Below are 23,426 nucleotides of genomic sequence, written 5' to 3' on the forward strand. Positions count from 1 at the left end.
AGTGAAGGATAAGGACACTTGTCAGTTGGGGATTGGTGTTCCACTGACTACAGAGGCAGGACATTACATACTAAAGGGAACGTACTACTGTGTTCGGGGTTGGTCCGAAAGTAAAATAGGAGGAGTAACGGGTGGAGGGAGAGACTAGTTTGGTGCAGCAGGATTTAAAAAAAAAAAAAAAACACAAACATTTCTTTTGTCTTTTTTTGTTTATGTATGGTTTACCATGAAGACGATTAAAGACGAGTTATCACGATCTGTTTTGGATTTCACCCCTGCACTCCTTCCCTCACACCATTTTGTTTTCTTTTGTTATTTAATTATTTTGTTGTGTATAGATAATAAAAATAAATTATTTTATTTCTGTACACATAAATAACTGTCTGGACATTCCATTTAATACACTCTCGCCTCACATCGAGAAATAAAGAACAATCTTTTTTTTCTTTTTTTAACAAAAATTATTCAGTTTAGAACACTTCTGATTAAAAACAAAAAAGGAAATACAAATCATATTACTTGAACTTTTAACATGTGCATCAGATTTCAATTTCACATTATGATAATAAATACAAATAACTATATATAATTTCATTCGTACTTATGGTTGTTCATTTTTGTTAACTAACATTTTGTGTTCAAAGCAAAGCAAACCATTTTATTTAATATCACAAATCCTGACTCATTTAATTACCGTTTGAATGGCGCAGGACTACCGAAGGTAGCTTCAGACTCATCAATAAAATAGCAATTTTTTAAATTATTTTTTCCTTTCCCCTACCCCTCACTCAGTGTTCCATCACGTTGTGTGTCCATTTGTACTGTAAGTGTAAAGCTGTGTGCATTGCCCAATCAGAAGAGTTCAAGGTTGAACCTCTCATGAATGACAGTAAATAGCCCAATCACAAACAGAAATTTGAAACACGCGCTTTGACAGACTCAGCCATGTCATTGGTAAGTTGTGAGTGGCTGTTCATGTGTATACGAATTGAAAGTGGTACTAATGGAGGCCACCAAAAAAAATAATGTTTTCAGCACTTTTATTTTCCTGTAACGCAATGGCTAAGCCACTGCCTGGCAGAAATCTGCGAGGGCCCGTGACCAGGCGTGCCCCCCCTACGCATCACCTCTGCTGACAGATATTTTAGTGGGATAACTCAGGGGAGGAGTCCTGGCTCCAGCCCCCAGAAATTCACCAAGGTTCTATTTATGCTAGACAGGAGTAGTTTTGAAATATATATATATATATATATATATATATATACACATATATACACATATATATATATATATATATATATATATATATATATATATATATATATATATATATATATATATATATATATATATTATATAAAAATTATAATGTATTAGTAGTCATAGTAGTAACTAGGCAACTATTCCAATCCAACATTCCTTTTATAATACTCTTTAGTGCGCCTTGCTGTTTTCCTTTTACTACTCTTTAGTATGCCATTCTCCTACATTACCCAGTTTATTTGGCTAAGTACTGTGGCACATAGCATGGCAAAGCCTTAGGTGTGCTGGGAATTAATCACAAGCTGACACTTCACTTGCAGAACTCAGCTGCAATCTATCACTCCTCTCACCTTTGGTTCATTTACCATCTGCACATTATTGACAACAATGACTGCCAAACAGAGCCTCCTCCTGCAACTTAGAGACACAAAGCACATTCAAGACGTCTGGAGCTGGTTTCAAGTTTGTCTTGTGTTGCTTCAGTTTTCTGTTAACTGACAGAGTATCAAAGACACTGCTTTCTTCATAACCTATCCCTTTGGAAAACCTGAGGCTCTCCACTAATTCCACTGTGCATTAACCACCCTATTTCTTTTATTGACTGACTTGCTAAGCAGTTAATCAATGGTTGAGTTTCCATGCGTTTTTTTTTTTTTTTAGCTCGAGAAAAATGTCTTGTTTAAAATGCTTTTTTGGGTTTCAATTCGCTCAGTTTATTTCACCCGACGTCATGCAAATGAATGGGGAAGGTGGAGGTTGATCTGTAAATTAGCTTTGTGTAAAGTACTCATGCTGTTTTTGTAGATTACTAGTGAAATTTTGTGAAACTGTGGTTTCCATGCTCAGAGAACTGGTACACAACTGAATCTAAGCTACTGTAATAAAGCAAAATACCTCATGCCTGGTTGTACTGCTCTTGCCTAAATAATTTTTCAAACGTCATTGTTGGGGTGTCACGTCGTTAGTTGTGAATACTGTTTCAACTCATTCATCTTACAACTCATTAATTAAAAATGAAATTGGAGGTATAAAATGAGTGGAGACGTTATATATATTCCCCTTTAATTCATGCAATGCAGCATATAGGGGATCAGGTGATGCTGTGTATACTACTCTGGCTTAGAAACCCTACCCGTCCGGATGGCTGACAGCTGCCGAGGAAGCATTCAACATCTCACTTGGGAAAATACGGGTAGTGAGCACTTGAAAGGAAGATGGTGGATACTGATAAAATGGACTGAAGTGGTGCAGCATTAGTTCTTTCCCAAAATTGCCACTGCCTGCTGTATCGTGCACAAACTCTTATCAACAACAAAATGTGTTCAGGAATCAGTGGCTGCCTGTGAGACAGACGGAGGAGGTTACCAGTGCCACGAGGAAAAAAGCGGTATTGCTTTCAAAACAAGCCCAAAATAAGTACAACCCATATTTAAGTATGGGTGTTTATGCAAATTCCAACCCGCGACTCTCAAAAAACAAGCACAATCCTGCTTGTTATAAGCGGGCTTGGTAACTGTGAAGGTTACCTCAGCAGCCAGTTTCAATTAGACAGCAGCGAACTGAGGAGGCTCGTGCTGTCAGAGATTCTCTCCTTTCTTTTAAGTTGTGTTGGATTTACTGGTATGTTAAATATTAATGATTCAAACAAATAAAACACAATCAATATGTTAATTTGCAATTTTATTCTGAGAGGTCAGTAGCAACTTGTTGGTATATATGTTGTTGCACTGTTTTGGATGATTGAGCTGGCTCATGACACCTTATAGTATTTGTTGTGTCATTTGCCTAAACCTTAGCATTTAAGTAAATATTGCTGCCTGAATTACATTGGTTTATTCTTAATTGCTTGCCCTCCAAATACAATCTGCCATTAGCATTATATAACACATGCATTAGTCAATACAGCCAGCAAATTGGCACACCATTTAATGAAAGAAAAGAAGGGTTCAGAAGATGAGATTAAGTGTTGAGGAGCAGGAAGTGTTACACATGGAGATTACTGACAGCAGCAACAAGCTGTTCCACAGCAAGCAGCAGACATGATTAAAACAACAACAGCAACAAAAAAGGGGCAAAAAAATGTTCTCCGTCTGAAAGTGATCACTGAAACTGAAGGACTGTGAAGATTCTAGAACTAGCTACCAAATCAAGGTACTACAGCTAAGTTTGTTATTTATTTATTTATCTTTTTCCCATTGAACTAAACTTTGAACAAGTAAATATCATTTTAAATTATATTAATTGATATAAATCCTTGTTTGATTGTTAGTTTTTTCTTGTTAAAAACAGTTTAGTCATTGGTTCTTATATGTAAAAATGCTAAACTATGGGGCAATAAAATCATAAAATGAATTGTAATTTAAATATTAATGCCCCTGCTGATATTACCACAGAATGTGTTAGCAAGAATAGCACATTTATATTTAATATAACAATTTCGAAAAGAAATGTGTTCAACAATAATAATTCATGGTAACTTCAGTGACTATGAGTAATTTATTTTAAAAATAAATGAAATTGAAGACTTCACTTTCCTAAAGCTTCACTCTGGAATTGTTTTTGTTTCACAAGTAACTTTATAAGAATTCCTAAACTTTATATATAGGCTTGCTTCTATTTGGTTTTTATTTTTTTGCCAAATCGATGATTAATATCCACACAGCATACACAGACTTTTACAGCATAAATTTACAAGTAAAAATATGCATAGGACAAAACGTTAGATAGTTAAACTTAACTAGCTTGCACTTATTATTCAGACTTAACTAGCTTGCACTTATTATTCAGAGTCTGAGCTCCACCCCTCTCCTGCTTCATCACAGCCAGACTCAGAGTCACTGGAAGGCAAGGCAGATGAGCCCGCTTCATCCTGCCGTGGAGACGTCGGTCAGGGGATTGTGCACAATATTCATTAAGTTGCACACCATTTTCAAATCAAACTAGTAACTGTCACCATATACCTATAGCAAAAGCTTATCTACACCTTAATCTGCTAATTTCAAAGAAGGTGCTTTGAATGACAGGCGCTGTAGCTGGCAAATGAAAGTGCACAGTGGTGCAGGTCTTGATAATTGACAGTTATTTAAACGATAAGCGCTGCTTCAGTCAATGATGTCAGAACAGGGTGAAAGCCATTCACAGCGGAACACAGACGGGGAAGACAGTAAGTATAAAAACTACACAAACTAGAGATGATTTTTAAATGATTATTTTTGGTAAAAAAAATTAAAAAATAGCGAGTGGTTTTACAGACATTTATTCTATAAATTTATTTCAGTCAAGCTCATATTAGCTATTATACTTTTCAATCGTCGTTTAATAAGCTTTTATCGATAAATATTCATAATATATATATATATTATATATATATATATATATATATATAAGATAAACTAGTTTAGAAAAAGATGATTAAAAAAGGAAATATTTCCAACAGAAAAATACCATTTGAATACAGAATCAAGCCCTGCAAAAATGTTAATGTACCTATGGAAATATTTGTAACAAAACTGAACTTCCAGTGGGTTTTATCTCTCAAAGAGGCAAAAGCTAAGGATTTAATGCATTGAAGTCTGAAAACCAACCTGATGAATTTAAGAAAATATAGCAAGCTTCCTATTCAGTAATAATAATAATAACAATAAACAACATGCAACAGCAACATTGTATTTTGACATCTCTAGTATGTAAAGTTATATGTGGAATGAAATATGTATTTGTATTTATTTAAATGCTGATGGCAGACCCAAATTGAGCAAAAAGACAGCAGGTGCTGGTTTGAAGTCTTAAAGTAGAAGTGGCTGTTTCAGCTGCAGTATGTGAGAACTAGTCTTAGCCTTTCTGTTGTTCAAATATCCAAATAACCATTGAGATCTGTTGAGATGGACTTCTTCATGCTATCCCATTTTCTTAAAAAATGTAACGATTTAAAAAATGGGGAGCAATCACCTTAATTTGCTATAGGCCCCAAAAGGAGTGTCTCAAGCACTTCTTTCAGTGTTAGCAAGGTCACACCAAAGGGACATTACACCAGCCTTTTTAGCCCTCAATGTGGGCAGCTGGGCTGATTCTTCATCGTTCTCAAGTGGAATCCCCTACTGAATCAATGACTGCCTTACCATCAGATCTCCAGAGATCCTGAATTATTCACTGGGCTCCAAGCCAGGGTTGCTCCTGTGCTTCTGTACTCTTTCCTGCCAAAGGATTCACCTTTGAAGCATATGCAGGCTGAATTTTTTTGTTCCCAGTTGGAATCATTTTCACATACCGGAACTTTCCTCAGGCAGGCAACAGCTTGTGTCAACAAAGTCTGATGGCCCTGAAGGCCTTAAATGTACATTTATACATATATATGTGTGTGTGTGTGTATATATATATATGTGTGTGTACTTATTTTCTATTTACTAATTGTATTTTGCATCTTAATGATAACAGATTAAAAGAATAAGCTCAACCCTAACATCGACAGAAACTTGCAGCGTTATTGTAAAACTTAAAGAAATTGCTTTTTCAAGCTCAAACTACTTGTTGCACATAACCTCTCTAAAGCAATAGCAAATAAACTAGAAGTATAAAAAGGATACTATTTTTTTATTAAGTTATACAACAATAATAAGGGAGGAATGTTTGTTTTTGTATCGGTGGATATCACAGATTACTTGTTTTTATGACGCTGGGTATTATGTAAGAATGCAATGGTTGATATGGATTTTTTTGGTGCCATGAGGATTGAATTACGTGTAAAGGTCCTTCTGAATGCACAACACAATTATCTTCAATGAACGACAGATACATTTTCTTATTTTGCATTTGAAAGCATTAGTTCTATTCTTGTCCAAGGTGAGAGTGGAGAATAAAAACCAGAAATGCCTGTTGTTCTTCCTGTGGCCATGAGGTTACATAAAAAGCTTGTAATGTTTACAACAAATGCATTACGTTTTTATTAATGAATGTTGTGTATTTTGTATTGATACATTTTTCAATATAACCGTGATTATTTTACAGTATATTTGTGTTCACACCTGCTAGGTCTAAATCTGCTGGAGAATAAAACTAAACATATCACAACAGGTAGAAATGAACTGATCTTCCCTCTTGGACCAGTTATTGATGGGGATATAAACACTGGATGAAGTGATGCTCAGAAACTGCATTGTTTTAATACATGAACAGATGTCCACCTTTTTAAAATACAGTGCTTGCTTGTTGCTTAACAATCAATAATTGATGACTAGACCATGTTGACAGTACAAGTACATTATATGTAGGGCTCTTCCTTTTTTGGTTTCTTATTTTCGATCATGCAATGTCCTTTTGGAAAAGTGCGATGTCCTCTTGAAAAAGTGTTGAATGTGATTCACGGGTTGGAGCCAGGCCACCTGATGTAAAGTTTAAGACATGGAGTTAGTAACATACAAAACATGTAGAGAGAGGGGCTCTGCCGCTTCAAGGCCCAACATATAGAAGGGGGGTCACCATGTTTGAGATGACCCAACATACGAAGAGGCTCACGAACCAGAAAAAAAAAACATTGGTTAGTAATATTAACACATGAGAGGTTCTGGCTCTTCAATGGCCCAACATATGTAATAGAGGGATTCCATCACTGAGGATACCTGACAAACAGGAGGGGGACCATCGTCTTTGAGGTGACCCGACATACAAAGAGGGGCACCGTCTTTGAGGTAATGCAACATACAAAGAGGCTTGCAAGCCAGAAAGAAAACATGAAGTTAGTAAATATTAGAAGATATAGAGCGGGGTATTCTGCCTCTTCAAAAACCCAACATTACAGAAGGGGGGTTCCGCCACTGAGGACACCCGACAAATGGGAGAGGGGTCACCATCTTTGAGGTTACCCAACAAACAAGATGGGTTCCACCGCCTCGGGCCCTCACATGAATAGAGGCATCAGAACCTGAAAGAGAAGACGACAAGGTATCATGCATGCTAATGGAGGGGTTTGGCCGGGGGTCCCCTCTGACACACAGAGAACCCTCCTCTAAGAGGTAAATGAAGCATAGCTTAACAAAGGGTTGGAGAAAGTGGAATCACTAACCCTCCCTGCTGAAGACACTTATGAGAAGAAAAATAGGAACCATCAATGCATATAGAAAAGAAAAAACAGAGAAAACATTTACTAACAAAAGAAAAGAAAACACTTAACATAACAAAGGGGCTAGTAACTGTACCCTAGTGACTATGTGAAGATCCTCCACACTTTTTAGGAGGAAATCTTTGGTGGCTCTGACGGATAGGTCGTCCCCATTCTGGACATACTAGCAATGAAATGATGAGTGGAGGATATTTCAGATGATGAAAAATGAATATAATCTTCAACTACTGATGAGGTCCAGTGCCCCATATTTTTAATTAGATGCTGGTTGATATTTTCATTTGCAGCTGATGTAGCTGCCCCTATTCTGAATAAATTAGGAGTGTAGAATTGCGAGGGAAGACCTACTCTGGACACCAAAGTGGAGAGATGTGAAGAAAACCAATGCCTTGATACAATGGACCAGCTTGAATTGATGAACAAAGGGTCAGAGGATGAAATGGTCTTGCGTTCTGTGACGTACTCCAGCATGGAAGTGTAGGGACACAGAGGAGAGTTGATTTTTGAAAGCTAAATACAATGTCTTGCCGCAGCTGATCCGTTTTTGAAGTTCAAAGGAATAGGATGAAATAGGAATCTTGAAAGAGGTTCAGGTCACTGCAGCAGATACCTAGAGTAGGTAAGATGGAAATAGAAGGAACTGTATTGGGAGCTAAAAAAACACAAAAATGTTGTTAGATATATGGTTTCCATAGTTAAATCGTCAAATGGAGAGAAGCACCCTTGGCAGAGAATCGCAATCAATTTCCAAGAATGTCTATAGAGATAAGAAAACAAGCAGGAGATGGAGCTGGTAAGCACTTGGAAATTCCTTGCAGGAGGAGACAGACAGACAGGATTGATAGTATAGTTGGAGAAGCGATAGACATCAAGCAAAGTTGGTGTGTTGAATTCCTGAAAATAGGATTTGATAGTAGCTGGTGTCAGATGCAGAGAGTCCTTTGCATGAACTATGAAAGCCATGATCCAATTATGGTTAAATGGAGTAGGATTAATCCTGCTTTGGGAACAGAAAATCAATAGGTGGTCCAGCCTGTGAAATAAGAAGGGTGATGGAAGTAGCAAGTGCTGCAGCCATGATGTTTGCACTGATAGATAGGTTATATCACTGCTGGAGTTAACAGAGCTGTAGGGACCAGACTAAAATCTGCAAACAAGAAACAGCAACAGCTTTTTTATAAATGCCCAGTAGATGACATGCTTGGATTAGAAAATAATTTGACACTGAAATCCATATTAAACGCTGCAGTAATTGCATAGTAACAGGTGAACTGGAACGGCCTTTATTGATAATAGGGACCAGATTTGTTTTTGCACAAGAAAATTATTCATTTCTTTGATCAAAGATGACCCTATATATGTGCTTCTGCGACTGTTGGGTATATTTGAAGAAGAGCTGTGGATTTTAGAAGCTGTGATTGGTTTTTAATTTCTAGAGACCAGAGTACAAGAAAACCACTAATTGTTAAAAAACCTCCAAATCTCTTAAATGAAGTGTTCGTAAATAAAGCCAGGTCATGAGGTGCTGAATGAAATCATCACAGAACATAGACAAGCTGTTCCAATGCTTCTAGCTTCTGATGAAATATTGTAGGAATCCAAGTTTTTTGCTGTTGATGAAAGAGCAAGTAAATCGAAATATAAAATGTCCGACCTTGGGGGGAAATGTGAATTACAAACTAAAATGGTCCGGCAAAGATAGTGGTGCGTGTTTCTTGATCTGAAAGTTCTGAAAAGGGGAACAAATATAGTTGAGTTTAGATACAGAGGGCTTGCTTAAAACATTCAGTGCCAGTATGATTCTTAGAAATTACAGTGGCTAAACAGATCATTTCCATCACTAGATCTTGAGAGATTAAAGTATTTGAGAACAGTAAAAATGGCAAACAAGGAGAGGTAGATGAATGGCTCTTAAAGATCCCATGCAGGCAAAGACAAACATCTGGAATGGAGTGTAGTGTTGAAGGAACAGGTGTCATATAATACTGATGCTGGATTACGGATAAGTAGGCTTCGATAGTGAAAGAACAATAAAAAGCGAGAATCCAATCTTGATTGAACGGCGTTGAGCAAATCCATTTTAGTTCAGAAATTGTTAAGAAAACTACTCCAGCCGGTGGTTTGGGATGATCTAGTTGAAGGATGAGAGAGGATGCCATGTATCCTGGACTGAATCCAGGAGATTACTAAGGAGAGATTTAATTGAATAGATGATTTGATTGCAAAGCTTCCAGAGGCGTTGAATGAGCTGCAGACTTTATGATGGAATCTGGATATCTGTATCTGAGCTAACACACCGGCCATGTTATTATGAGAACCGTGAAAGTGGTGTCTTGAATAATAAATGATTGGAAACTTTAATCCTTATTAGACGACAGAGAAGTTGCATGACCAGTGACAAATAGGACCGGTCGAAAGAGCTAAAGAGAGTTATACAAATGTTGAGGCTGTTTTAGGGCAGATCGATACAAAGTGTGCAGTAGCTCATATCCCTGCCTGCGTTTGCTCTGAGGTTGATGCAAGATGTAGATTTGCTTTAAAACCTGTTGAACTGATCAGGGACAGTCTATGAATACATTATCCATCATGAGGTAGAGGCTGCTGTAAAATATATTAATTGTTCTTCAATTTCTGCTGGCAGTTCCACACATAAATTATTAGCCTCTGAATTAAAAATAAGAATCTGACTTTTTTACATTATCAGAGAAGCAGAATCATAGTCTAATTCAATATGGCAGAAAGAACAAAAGTGATCTTGTTTCACAATCAACACTTTTCCAATAGTTTAATTAAGAAATGGCTCAACTTTAAAGGGTCATCACTTGATCAAAAATAAAAACTGAAAATGAATATATATATATATATATATATATATATATATATATATATATATATATATATATATATATATATATATATATTAATTAATATATGATAATTATTTAAAGTGTGCATACAGTAATGAAGCATAGAGTTATTTACATGACAACCACAGGCCACAATGAGTGTACAATCACATAACAGTATTTGTAGATAAATACAGTACATGAAGGAATTTGACGTGGAGAAATTTGAAAGATGACAGTTTTATGTTTTGATGTGTTTTCTAATACTGCATAGCTTTAGAAAACCTGGAATGCAAAACACATCTTTTAATTTCAAATTCATGTATGCAACTCCAATCTATAATCCAATGTCTGGCTGTTTGTTGTTGTTTAGAAAATGAAAGTGCAGTAATACTTTTCCTTCTAGCTCTGGGCTGCTGCAGCTACTGCTGTCTAAAAGCACTATGCCAAGATAGCTGCAGATTGGATTATGGCCTGTCGCAGTTGATTATTTTTGTCAGCGTGCTGACCCAGGGAGCCCCATTTCTTGTGTTGTTCCTTCTGTTTCCATTTTTCATGTCATCTAGCTTTTCATCTTGTCAATCTGCTTTTGACTTCCTGATTAAAGTGTCTGTCACGGGAGCAGCCTGGTCTCCAGTCACTTGTTTAATTTGTTCCTCATGGCGTCCAATTCAGTTATTCATCTACCCCAGCTGTTCCCAAATGCTTCTAGCATCACTTTTCATGTGTTTGGGTTTAACCTCTATATCTGTGTACAGCGGTATGAATTGTTCCATTCACTGTGTTGACTGCATATAGCTTCTACTGTTTAGGCTCTGTTTTGCTGTCTTTAACAGTGCAAGTCTGCTCAGTGCACTAAGATTTCTTTTTTTCATATTGAATTCGTAAACATCTCCATTCCGCTGTACTGTTTTCACCGGCTTAAATGATGGGACAAATGAAATTACAATGCAAATTTCTTTCAAATGGCCCTTGCATTGAATATTATTCAAGAATATTCATATTTTAAAGTGGGGTGATTATAAATTATAGACATTCTTCAAGGTTAATTATATAATTGCTTAAAAACCTTCACCTAATTTCAACAGGATTTAAGAGTTAGTATTAGACAAAAGTATATTTGCGTGCTTTTAAAATAATAAACCTTCTCTATTAGTTGCATAAAATAGAACGTGTTAGTATTTAAATTCTTAGGAATATCGCATACTGATACATACAAATAAATTTTAGATAGTGATAACATTATAAACATATATATATATATATATATATATATATATATATATATATATATATATATATATATATATATATATATATATGTCTAGTTGTTTTTAATATAAATGAACAGTTCGTCATTTCTTAATTCCAGTCTAACTGACAGCTAACTAGTCTAGATTTTCTTGATTGGCACTTCAAACTCATACAATACAGGATTTAAACATATCAATGAATACTGATTAATGTTAGGAGTTTGCCATATGTTTCTCTTTATCCAACATGTGTATTATTCACATGCAACAGAGATATTACAATATATTGCATAGTGAATTTATTTTTTCAACACTAACTATTTATGAATCATAATGATGTATATGACATATTAGTCAAAAGTTAAAATGGACATTGTTTTTCATTGTGGTTGCTTTTATACTATCCTCATTATAAATATGCCACCTTGCTCAGGCTTGCTTAGGTACAATGCTGAAGACTTTATTAAATATGTCAGTTATCCATGAGTGCTGAACAGTAAAAAAATGTTGACTAATACCACACATATGTAAAAATAAACCGATACAAAATAGCATTATGAAATCAGTACAGATTGTAAAAATGCATGAAGAGAAGTAAATAATCAGTATGCAGTGTAGATATACACTAAGTTTGACGGAATTCCAGGTATATCTCATCTCTATTTACTGCTAGTTTTCAGTTGACATGTTTTAATTGGGATTTATATTCCTTAATCCATCGTTGCCTGATGGTAAGCATTCCAGAAATATTGAACTTTACAAATATAACCTTTTTTCCTCCTGCGAAAAAATACTATTAAGGACAAACAAATCCTAAAGAATAAATATCTTCTTAGCAGTTTAATTTGCAAGAGAACTACACAACAGATTAATTAACATAGGTTATATAAAAATAAATCATTATAATATAAGATGCTGTATTCTTTTTTTTTTTTTTTTGGTCTTTCTCACTTGTATAGGTCATGGAATCTTTGTTTTTTCTCATGGAACACAGTAAAATTTAGGCCATGAGCCAATACCAGCATTTTAAAGAGATTAAAACCCTTTCCACTATCACCATTTCAGAAGTATGAGAATCTTTCTGTCAGACAGAATCAGGAAACTTGAATAAGGCTGGGAGCATTGCTATCCATGTATTAACCAACACAAAGCATACATTTTGTGTATCATAATCTGCATGGGGTATATGGAGATAGGGGTACATGGCTATAGGGTGCATCCTGCACTCCATGCGGAGCACCTTTACCAGATGCCCCACTCGAGAGCTCCTGTCCCACTGTTATAATGGGTACCACAGAGGCACAAATATGTTACTGTAAATTAATTGTGTCGGGGTCTGAAAATATAACATCCTGGTTCTAGTCCTAATAGCTGTTTATCAAGTAGGTGTATTTCCCACAATCAGTAAACACAAAATAAAAGCAGTTCAAAATGTAAATGTATATGTATATTATGTAGTCAAAGGAAATCTCTATTCAGCAAAAAACAAAACAAACAAAAAAGTGAGACTGAAAGCATGCTGTCAGCCTTTTGTGAGGGTCTATGATGTTTAGACAGATTATCATTCCATCTGCTATAAGATAAGGTAAACTGCTGTCACATTATCAAAGCAGTCAAGCAATTAAAACAAACATCTATTCATGGAGTCTCAGGTTATTTACTTTACAAGAACTTAGACACAGAGTCACACTTCTAAACAGCTTTTGCTGTAAACTTTTTTTTTTTTTTAATCATGTGTGATTCAAGAATAGTTATATTTGGGGGACAGTATTAATTATATAAATAGACCATGTTGTACCACCTGTAAATATATGAAACAGAGGCACCAAATCATCATTCAACATCTGTGGACCTTTTACATGCACCTCTAAAGGAATAGTATACGGCATTATCTGCAAGCAATGCAACCAACTGTACATTTACAAAGCATTCAAATCAACACCACTACATCACACTGCTGAAGACATCACCATCTGGGGATTAGTCAGTGCTGTGGAACAAATGCTGCTCGAAAACATGAGTTTATGTTCAAACTAGGAACTTTGGGGACTCTCTGAGTTAACATTCTATTTTGACATAATCCTGACATCATCCATAGAATTCTTGAAAAATAAGAAGTTTACAGTACTGTGTTTACTTTTCTTTCTACACAGCTGAAGAAGGACTGTCGCCCGGAAAGACCTGAAATAAAGGATTAGGGTTAATGCTGTTGTTTGAGAATACCCTTGCTACTTAAATGTCTAACTGAATTAATTCCCATCCTTTTTTTGATCGCAGCTATGTCCAAAGACAACGCATGCCTGCCCTCCACATTAGTAAACATAGTTGGTGAACTGGATGTGCCAATTCTATCCCCCAAAACAGCGCAACAACATCAAACAAGTTGCTGATGCCCTCTCAGAACTGACCAAATAAGATTGCAAATGAATGTATTGACTGTGTTTCATTTGTTTGCATCATTAATATTTAACATAACAGTAAATCCAACACAACTTAAAAGAAAGGATAGAATCTCTGATAGCATGAGACTCCTCAGATCACTGCTGTCCATAAACACCCATACTTTAACATGGGTTCACTTGTTTTGAAAGGCAGTGCCACTTTTTCTTGATAACCTTCCCTGTCTGTCTCACAGATAGCCACTGATTGTAGAACACCTCATTTTGCTGTTGACAAGAGTTTGTGCAGGATACAGCCGGCATTGGCAATTTTAGGAACAAACTAATGCTGCATTTCAGTCCGTTTCATCAGTATCCGCTACCTCCCTTTCAAGTACCCACTACCCGTATTTGCCCAAGCATGTTATTGAATGCTTCCTCAGCAGCAGTCAGCCGTCCGGACGGTAGGGTTTCTAAATCAAAGCCAGGGTAGTCCAAGCAGAACCTCTTGATCCCCTGCTGTATTGCCTGAATGAATGATATATATATATATATATATATATATATATATATATATAGAGAGAGAGAGAGAGAGAGAGAGAGAGAGAGAGAGAGAGAGATATATTATACGGTTTTCAGCCATGGTGATCTGCAATACCTGTTGGTCAGTTTCATTTTATACCTCCGAGTCATGTGATAAATTAGTTGAAACAGTATTCACTACTGACAACATGACACCCCACGAATGACATTGGGCAAGAGCAGTAAAGCACATTATTAACCAACCAGGCACAAGTTATTTTGCTTTATTACAGCAGCTTAGATTCACTCATGTACCAGTTCTCTGCACATGGAAACCACATTTTCACAAAATTTCACTAGTAATCTACAAAAACAGCATGAGTACTTTACGCATAGCTAATTTACATATCAACCCCCACCTTTCCCATTCATTTTCATGACTTTGGGTGAAAAGTCGGTTTACTCGAGTAAAATAAACTGAGTGAACGGAAAACCAAAAGGCATTTTACACAAGACATTTTTCTAGTGTAGATGTCTCGAGTTAAAAAAAAAATTAGCTTGCATGGAAGCCCCATGATTGTCTTATAATTTGCCCAAACATCAATATTTTTCAACAAAACCTTCAGAACATGTTGTAAGGTCATAGAATAATACATCACCTCAGGTCATAGAATAATACATTATATACATGTATCTCTCAGCAGAATACATAATAATAATAATAATAATAATAATAATAATAATAATAATAATAATAATAATTTTTAAAAAAAATACTTAACATTTAAAAAAACAACAAAAAAAAATGAAATATTGTGTTGAAAAAAAGCAAAAGCAAAATGTTTATGGTTTTTGAAGTACCTTATAATGGTCCCCAGAGTGTTCTGAAAAAAAGGACACCAATTCCATTTTTTTTTTTGTGAATTTGTATAGGAAGAGAGTCAAATACAGCCAAAACAAAATCAAGTCCTCTGGGAGCATCCCACTGAAAAACACTTGGTCCTTAAAGGGTTAATGAGGGTATGGTCTCAATTGGGCAATTGCTGGTTAAAGAATTCGTACAAAATAATGCCCTTGCTAAGGAAGATGTAGCTGGGCTATTGCAAAAAGAGTGTCATAAAGACCTTAATTATATGTCCTGATCTATCCTATATCTCTAAACAAAGTTAGTTAGGCTGGCAACACCTAGGTTGAAGCCAGTTTATTGTTGTTACAGCTCTCAAGGAAAGTTCAGCAAAATTTAGTAATCATTGGACCAATATACAGATTACAAGCCAAAACTCCTCTAAAACATATTGAGAATGATGTTCTTCCTCCATTTAAATTTTTCCTAGCTTGGCTCCTTAGAAACCATGTTACATTCACATCTGAGGTCCAGAGAGCATTTCTCCAAGGTGTACCTTTTAAAATGTGTGTGTAATGAACAGAAAAGACAGGGTTCTGCTTTGTAAGCCCCTGTGGATTCATGAATGTACCTTGTTGATGAGAAGTAAAAAGGGCTATTTTAAAACTAATGTAAGGTTCTATTTATGTGCCACAGGAACTACGTACAGTAATGCAGGCCTCTGGCCTAATCAAATCCAGATGTGTGGAACAATGTTAGTTTATGGACCAAGTGCAGGTGTAGGAAAATACAACTCTCTCTGCAGTGCCTTCATTCATTTGGTGGTACCTGTGGACTCCCAAAAACAATATTTCATTTTTTTTTTTTTTTAACAATAGCATTGTTGTTCCACAAATTAGGTCATCCAGAAAAAAAGCACAATGGGGTTTACTCTACAGCACTATATATACAAAGATTATGAAGAATATTAGAAGTGTTGGCTTTAAATTGCATTTAGGGTAAGGTAAAAGTGTTTTATGTATTGGGCCTCAAATAGCCTTCTTGGAACTCTGTTAGGGCAAAAATAAGTTTCACAGTATAAACATGAGTTAGTAATTCAGAGGTTGTTAAATTGAAAAAAAGTGAGTAGATATATGCACAGACAATTGGTTCCTTATTCTTCTTGTCTGCCACTGAAAAATGTTAGTTGCAACAAAAATTTGAATTTTGGCTTTGTTTTTGTGGAGGGATACGAAATTAAAGGAAGGCAGGTGAAAAAGTGGAGCACAAAAGCAAGATTAGAGAGGACTTAACAAGTGGATAGAAGACTGAGGGCATGCTTGGCAGGTGAAACTTGTTGAAACAAAGGAAAGGCATTAGGAGAGAACAAAGTGAAGTGGCAGAATACCAGAATCAAAAAAGGAATTATTTAAAAGACAAAAAAATGAAAATGTTTAAGTTAAATTGGTATCGCTAGATGAAACAAGTGAAGGAAAACAACAAGAGAATGAAAGCAATGAGAAAATAAAAGATTATAATAAATAACTAGACATTGAGATTTAGACAGACATTGAGATTTATTGGGTCTCTATGTGAACAGTGAATTTGACTTCTACACAATGCTCTCTGGAGTCTAATGCAGTATTTCAACTAAACCCAATTGGGAATGAAAGTACATATTTCACGGGAACATTTACGCTTCTTTTATAATATTATTATGACAAATATCATTTTGTGCCTAGAATCCTAATTATGTACTATTTTTGTCTAAATAAATTTTCTGGTACAGTAACATTGCCTTCTACATGACCAGCACACTGCTTATAAGAGTGCCTATCTGGTTCTCTTCCAGGCATGGTTGATTGCATACTTCTGGCAGCTGACCGGTCAGTTTGTAAATTAGGTGTTCGTAACTCTTAGGATCTACTGTATATAGCTGACAAAAAGGGAAACAACTAGAAATAAGATTTAACATTAAACAATGTGAAATGTATTTTAAAAACAAAACCATGTGATTACTCTCTCATTATAGTCTACATATCAAATAATAATTATCATGATATGAGTTTTCATATTTTTTTTATGTAAAACATGCTTTAAGACCAAGACAAATCTATCTGTATAGGGCATATAATAATGGATTTTATATATATAATATATATATATATAATATATATTTAGATAGACATTACCATATAATTATTACGTAATATATTTATCATATACAATCAAATTCTACAAGTGGTTAACAGTAGTTTAAGATGTTTCACAGTGTTTTAGTACCTGTTGTACAGGATATTATTATTATTTAGCAGATACTTTTTATCCAGAGACTTATAGTTGAACTATACATCACAGCTGCTGCAGAGTCACCTACAATAGGACCTTGGTTTTACATCTCATCCAAAGAATGGAGCACAAGTGAGTTAACTGATTTACTCAGGGTTACACAGTGAGGCCATGGCTGAGCTGGAATTGAACGTGGAACCTCTTGGTAACAAGCCCCTTTCTTTAACCACTGAACCACCAAGCCTCCTGAAGTCATGATATAGATGATATTAAAAATACATATTATGATTTTAAATATAGAATTACGCAGTTCGGGGGGTGTGTAGCTGGGGATATCTAATTAGTCTCTAATTCCCTATTTATGCCCTGATCACCTGCACTCTCACTGTCTAGTGGTTTTGTTGTAGCAAATGCTCAGACGCCGACATTTCGTGCTTCAGCTAAAACATCTTCACTAATATTTAAACTTCGCTGCCTTGCTCCTTTCACTGCAGGTCACTTCTCTGCACAGCGCTGCCAAGATATTATCAGTTATTTTCCTACCTGCTCCGGTTATTCTTCTCATCATTCAGCTTCTCTATTTGACTGCAGGAGCTCCAACTTTAGTCTTTCCTGCCCCATCCAGTCTCCAGCCCAGCAACAGCTCCTTTCAATGTGCAGCTCCATTACTCAACTTTTTCTGCGTCTTCATTAGAAAGACTGGCTCTCCGCTAAACTTTCAAAGCTCCTCCAACAAGACATCGACATTCCCTCATCAGTGGTTTCCTTGCCTTAGCTCTATTTAAATCTACCACAAAGTTTTGTCTGCTGAATCTCTCTTAACTCCTCGCCTGCAATCAAGCGCCCCTCCCCCCGCTCCCCACTCAGCATCCGCTCCCACAGAGCCAGCACAATTTACCATTCATTTAGAAGATCCAGTCCTGGACCTCCATCAGGTAAGTTCAATGTTTTAAAGACCTATCCAGCCCTATGGAGCACCATTTGTGCCAAAACTATCCAGCCATTCATTTGTAGATTTGTTTGTCAATTCATTTGTCAATTCGTGAATTGGTCAATTTGTTTGTCAATTCGTGAATTGGTCAATTTGTCCAGCAATTCGTCCATAAATTTGTCAATTCATACAATAATTCATAAACATATTTGTTAATTCTGCTAATAATTAATTAATTAATTTGTGAATTCATTAATGCGCTGCAGAACAGGGCAGTGCTCAGAAAATAGAATTTTTCATAATAATTACGTATTGTCATATTTGCTAATGTGGTCGTTTTCTTCAAATGTGAAATATACTTCTTGGATTTTTTAAAAAGTTTTATGCATTTTTTTAACAAAACCAACCAGGAAACCATCAAAATTTCTTTTGACTCTTCCATAGCTTTTTTTTTGCCTAACTCTCTATATACCACAATGCTTTGCACGCAGTGAGACAGAAGTCTCCATAGAAAATCAGCGGAGTCGAGTATTTTTGTTAAATAGAATATCTTTTGAAATGCCCTTCTAATAAACTGCAATATTATTGGCTGAAGCAGTTTTGAGTGAGGTTCGATTTTCATTGATTAAAATATAAGTGTGTGCTCCCATTGGCGAGAAAGGTTGCAGTGTTTTCGGCACAGTACGAGATTGACAGTTGGAAGTTTGTCTGTTTGTTGGGAAGTTTGTCTGGTTGATTGGAAATGTCCAGGTCCTTACAGCCTTTCGTATTAACCCTCTGCAGTCTTATGTGAGACCCTGTCCGACATCATCAAAAAGACGTAAAGCACAGGTGTCTAGTCATTTTTTCTCTGGAAAAAGCTGAGAAAACCTTTCAATGGCAGAGTGAGACCGATAGGAGCCAAATGAAGCCAAAAAAAAGAAAAAAGAAAATAGCCCCATGCACCACAGCTAACATGGACATAAACAAAGGAGACAGCTGCTTCTGCATCCAGCGCTCAAAAATATCATAGACATTTGCAGAGCTTTTTAAGATGTTATAGTAATAAAATAATGACTTGGATCACATTATTGAGGAGTTTGGTGATAAAATGAGTGATTAGGAGAGGATTTATTAGTATAACATATATGAAAACTGGAGCAATGTCATTGTGGATGTTAAAAAAAAAAAAAGGTCCCGTCTGCTCCCCCCACCCCTTCTAGACTCCCCAGTTTCACCAGCTGCTATTCAACTGAATCCTACTCTCAGTAACCTCCTTCAATCTTCTCAGCATTACATGTCTGCAGCCCTCACCCCTTCTTCAAGCGTTTCCTATTCTACAGCCTGGTCATTGTCTTCAACGTTCTGCGCCCAGAATAGGATTCATCCTATTCCTAAAATCAAAATCGGATCCTGGCTTTCATCATCCACACTAGGAACTCTCTCCACCTCACCTCAGTATCTATTAAATCTTACATTTCCGGGAACCAATTTTTCCTCTCCACTGAACTGCGGGTAATCACGTAGTCACACCTACTGATAATTCCTAACCACCTGTGTTCTTTCTGTTTGTCCCTCTAGTCTTTTGTATATGTTATGTCTTTGTTATTGTCTCATGGTGCAGGTGTTTCATGGAGAGACGGGGGTCCATACTTTGGGGGGCAAGTAATCACACTTGATCAGGTCGGACCCCCTGTCCTTAAGTCAGGTTCCTTCAGTCGCACGTGAGTCCCTATTAACTTGACTTTCTGCGAAGGAGACGCTCTATCCTTATATACCCAGACAACACACCCCATGGGTTCTTGCCTCAGAGCGGAGATCTCTTTAACAGAGAAGGGGTCTTCCCAAACATTCTCATAGTGGTTTTGTTAAGGTATTGGAGGCCAACACATTATTGGGAGCGCTCTGGGCACATCTAAACAATCAGTGCCACCAGTGTAGATTTGTTTTCACGGTACCAAACCAAAAATCTGAAACTGCTAAACTTTACCGAGGAATCAGCATAGTCTAAGGCACCGTGATGGGAGCGCACGTATTCCAGCAAGGTATTGTCTCTTTCTTTTTTCTTTTTTGTTTTGTTTTTTTTTGCACATCTTTAAACAACTCTTTTTTTGGTCATATTTCATAATTCCAGCAAGGTATTGTCTCTTTCTTTTTTCTTGTTGTTGTTGTTCAGTCAGATTTTGAAATTACAAATTTAAAATGCCATCTTCACTAATTACAAACATTAACACACTCAATCACCCTTTAAATAGTATTTTAGCTTGTTTGTAAATTAATTAAATTAAGTAAAATACATGCAACAATTTTGGCTACAACATTGTGATTTGCAGAAATATTTGTTTTACTTTTGCACTTAGGTAGATTTGCATAATTATTCATAACTCCTCCTCCAGACTGGAGGAAAAAACACTTGCACTTGCAAGTTTTTCATCTCACGCAACTCCTGTTTCAAATTCCAGTCTCACAATTTTTTTCTCTGCTCAGAAAAACAGTTTAAAAATTATAGTTGAAATTATTTGAAGATTCTTAATTTTGTAAAACTCTTTGTACTTTATTCAGCACTTCCAGTGTGCTTCACTGCTGTTGAGTGGTATTTTTGAATAATTACATGATGTTCTTTAGGTTTTGCCAACTGGCTCATTTTGCGACCTATAAAGTTACCTTAACCTGGGCTGGAAAATTGTTTCTTTTTTTAAGATTGGCATTTTGAAGATCTTGTGTAACCTTAGGATACTAAATGGATACAAAGAACTAATGTTCTATTTATTATTGTTTCACTGGCTAAACAATGGAGGGTCATTGGTCTACAGTTGAAAAACAATCAGAAATTAAAGGCAGTGTTATCTTTCTTAAACAACTTTGACTGAACTAGACAGTAATATTTAAAAGCTAGACGTACTGATGGCTCTGTAACTATGGAAAAACACTGGTTGATGGTGCTGAGGGAGGAACCACATTCATAGATACAGTAACAGCTCTTCAAAATAAAGTGAGTTGATTTTAGTGTGCAAGCAGCCTCACAAGTGCAGTAGAACCCCAGGAATTATCCATTGTCTAGCAATGACCAACAATTGGAAGGGATGTGCTCTTTTTACCTTCAATTTATTACTTATTAGGCTACAAGATGATGAAACTGAGTTGTCACTATGTGTTAATTAATATATACTGTAAAGATGTCTGTAGCCTTGAGAAAGAGTTTACTATATAAAAGATTATTAGGCTGTGTTCAGGCTGCAGAGATACGGTAAACTGTTATTTTTATTTTTTTAAAGAATTATGATTCAAAACTCAAATTAGCTTTAATCTCAACGTGTGCTTTCTTTCTTTATTAATATTATGTAATTGTATTGTCATTCATTTTTGTAAAAAAAAATTACAAATTCATTCCTCCTCCTTTTTCATGTGAAACACCCCGTGACAGGGCAGAGGCCCTGCAAGCAAAGTGTGTGCTTTGTGGCTATATATGCACAGCCACAGGTGAGTTTCATTGTTAAATTGTTTTATTAGTAAATTAGAAAAGTCTGTAATATGGCCAGGTGGCAATTGAATGATTGAATGGCCACACCCTATAAAAAAAGAACAAAGCAAATGTTTGTGAAGAAGAGAGCATGTGGAGAGAAAAGAGTTGAGAGCAGCAAGTTGTGCTTTCTGACCTGCACCGTGATAGCTGTAGCTTGGGTGTCATTTTGTTTATTTGTGATAGAGGTTGTTTAATGTAAGAGTTGTGTTTAAACCTTTAATTTGTTATTTGTGAATAAAGTGTGCCAAGGTGCTTTAAAGTTCCAAGTCTGGGTTTGATATTTCTGCCGATGACCAGCCTTGACTGACCACCCGCCACTACGCCACACACCCTCATAAACATGTGAATATTCTCCCATGCATCAATGAAAATAGTGTGTTTTAGATGTAAAATAAGCAAACAATATGCAACATATGTGTTGTGCATGCAAGGTTGGGCTTTGCACATGCAAATTGTGCAGCTGTGCATTGTCCCAAGGGGTAGAGGAACTCTATGCTCATCCTTGGCCTCCATGGCCAGGTTAACTTGTTGTTTAATTTTAGCACTTCTGGGTACATTTGAAATCATTATGGATTGCCACAATTCACACATAGGGTGCCCAAAGATTAAACCTATGCACATAACACCTGAATTCCTAAGGCAGGTACTGAGCGCTTGAATGGGAGGCAAGGTCTGCCGATCCATGTTCAGTGATGCTCAAATGCACTGGCTTTCTACTTTTTGGTTTAATCTCGCCCAGCACACAGTTCACTGAAATAGACATTTGCTTCCAACAGCAGACATAATCTAGTGTGGAATTTGTTCAGGCAGTTTCACACCATTCCCTTGAGTACATGAACGCACATTAAACATAGAAAAGTATTGAGCTGAATATACAACTTCCACCAAGCATAGACAGAAGCTACATGGCATTGTGCTTTAGTGCAATTACATGTATGACACTGAAGCTTTTCAGGTCAGTGCCCTAATCAGAGTCTAAAGGGACAAGGACCTGAACAATACAGCTCACTAAGGAATCAAAAATCAATTGGATCATAATGAAAAACAATGAAACGAAAGATGCCTGTTGTGCTCCTGTAGTGCTCAGAAATACCATGTATTACAAGAAAATACATTCAGAGCACTACAGTATAACAGAGCTTTCAAGTTAACATTATGCAGTAGCTTTGAAATACATTGGGGTCTGTTTTAATGACAAAGCAGTGGTAGATGTAAATACAGCTGCTCTTAACACTATTCATGCTTGTGCTTTCCCCTTGGGATGATTTATTAACATCACTTAGTACAATCAAAATACAGAGGATAGAGTTTAAGGGCTGCAGTATATAGATGTGCTTCTGTTTGGATCATTAAAACATACTGCATTTTGAGTAGAGTTATTAAATCTGGTAATTCATTAATTAAATGTAATACTAAGCTCACTTACCGGAAATGGCAACATAATGGATTTGTGACAAATATCACAATATGCTTTGAAGCTTTTATTGACATTGCCTATTATTGC

This window comes from Polyodon spathula, chromosome 8, assembly GCF_017654505.1.
Source record: "Polyodon spathula isolate WHYD16114869_AA chromosome 8, ASM1765450v1, whole genome shotgun sequence".
NCBI lineage: Eukaryota > Metazoa > Chordata > Actinopteri > Acipenseriformes > Polyodontidae > Polyodon > Polyodon spathula.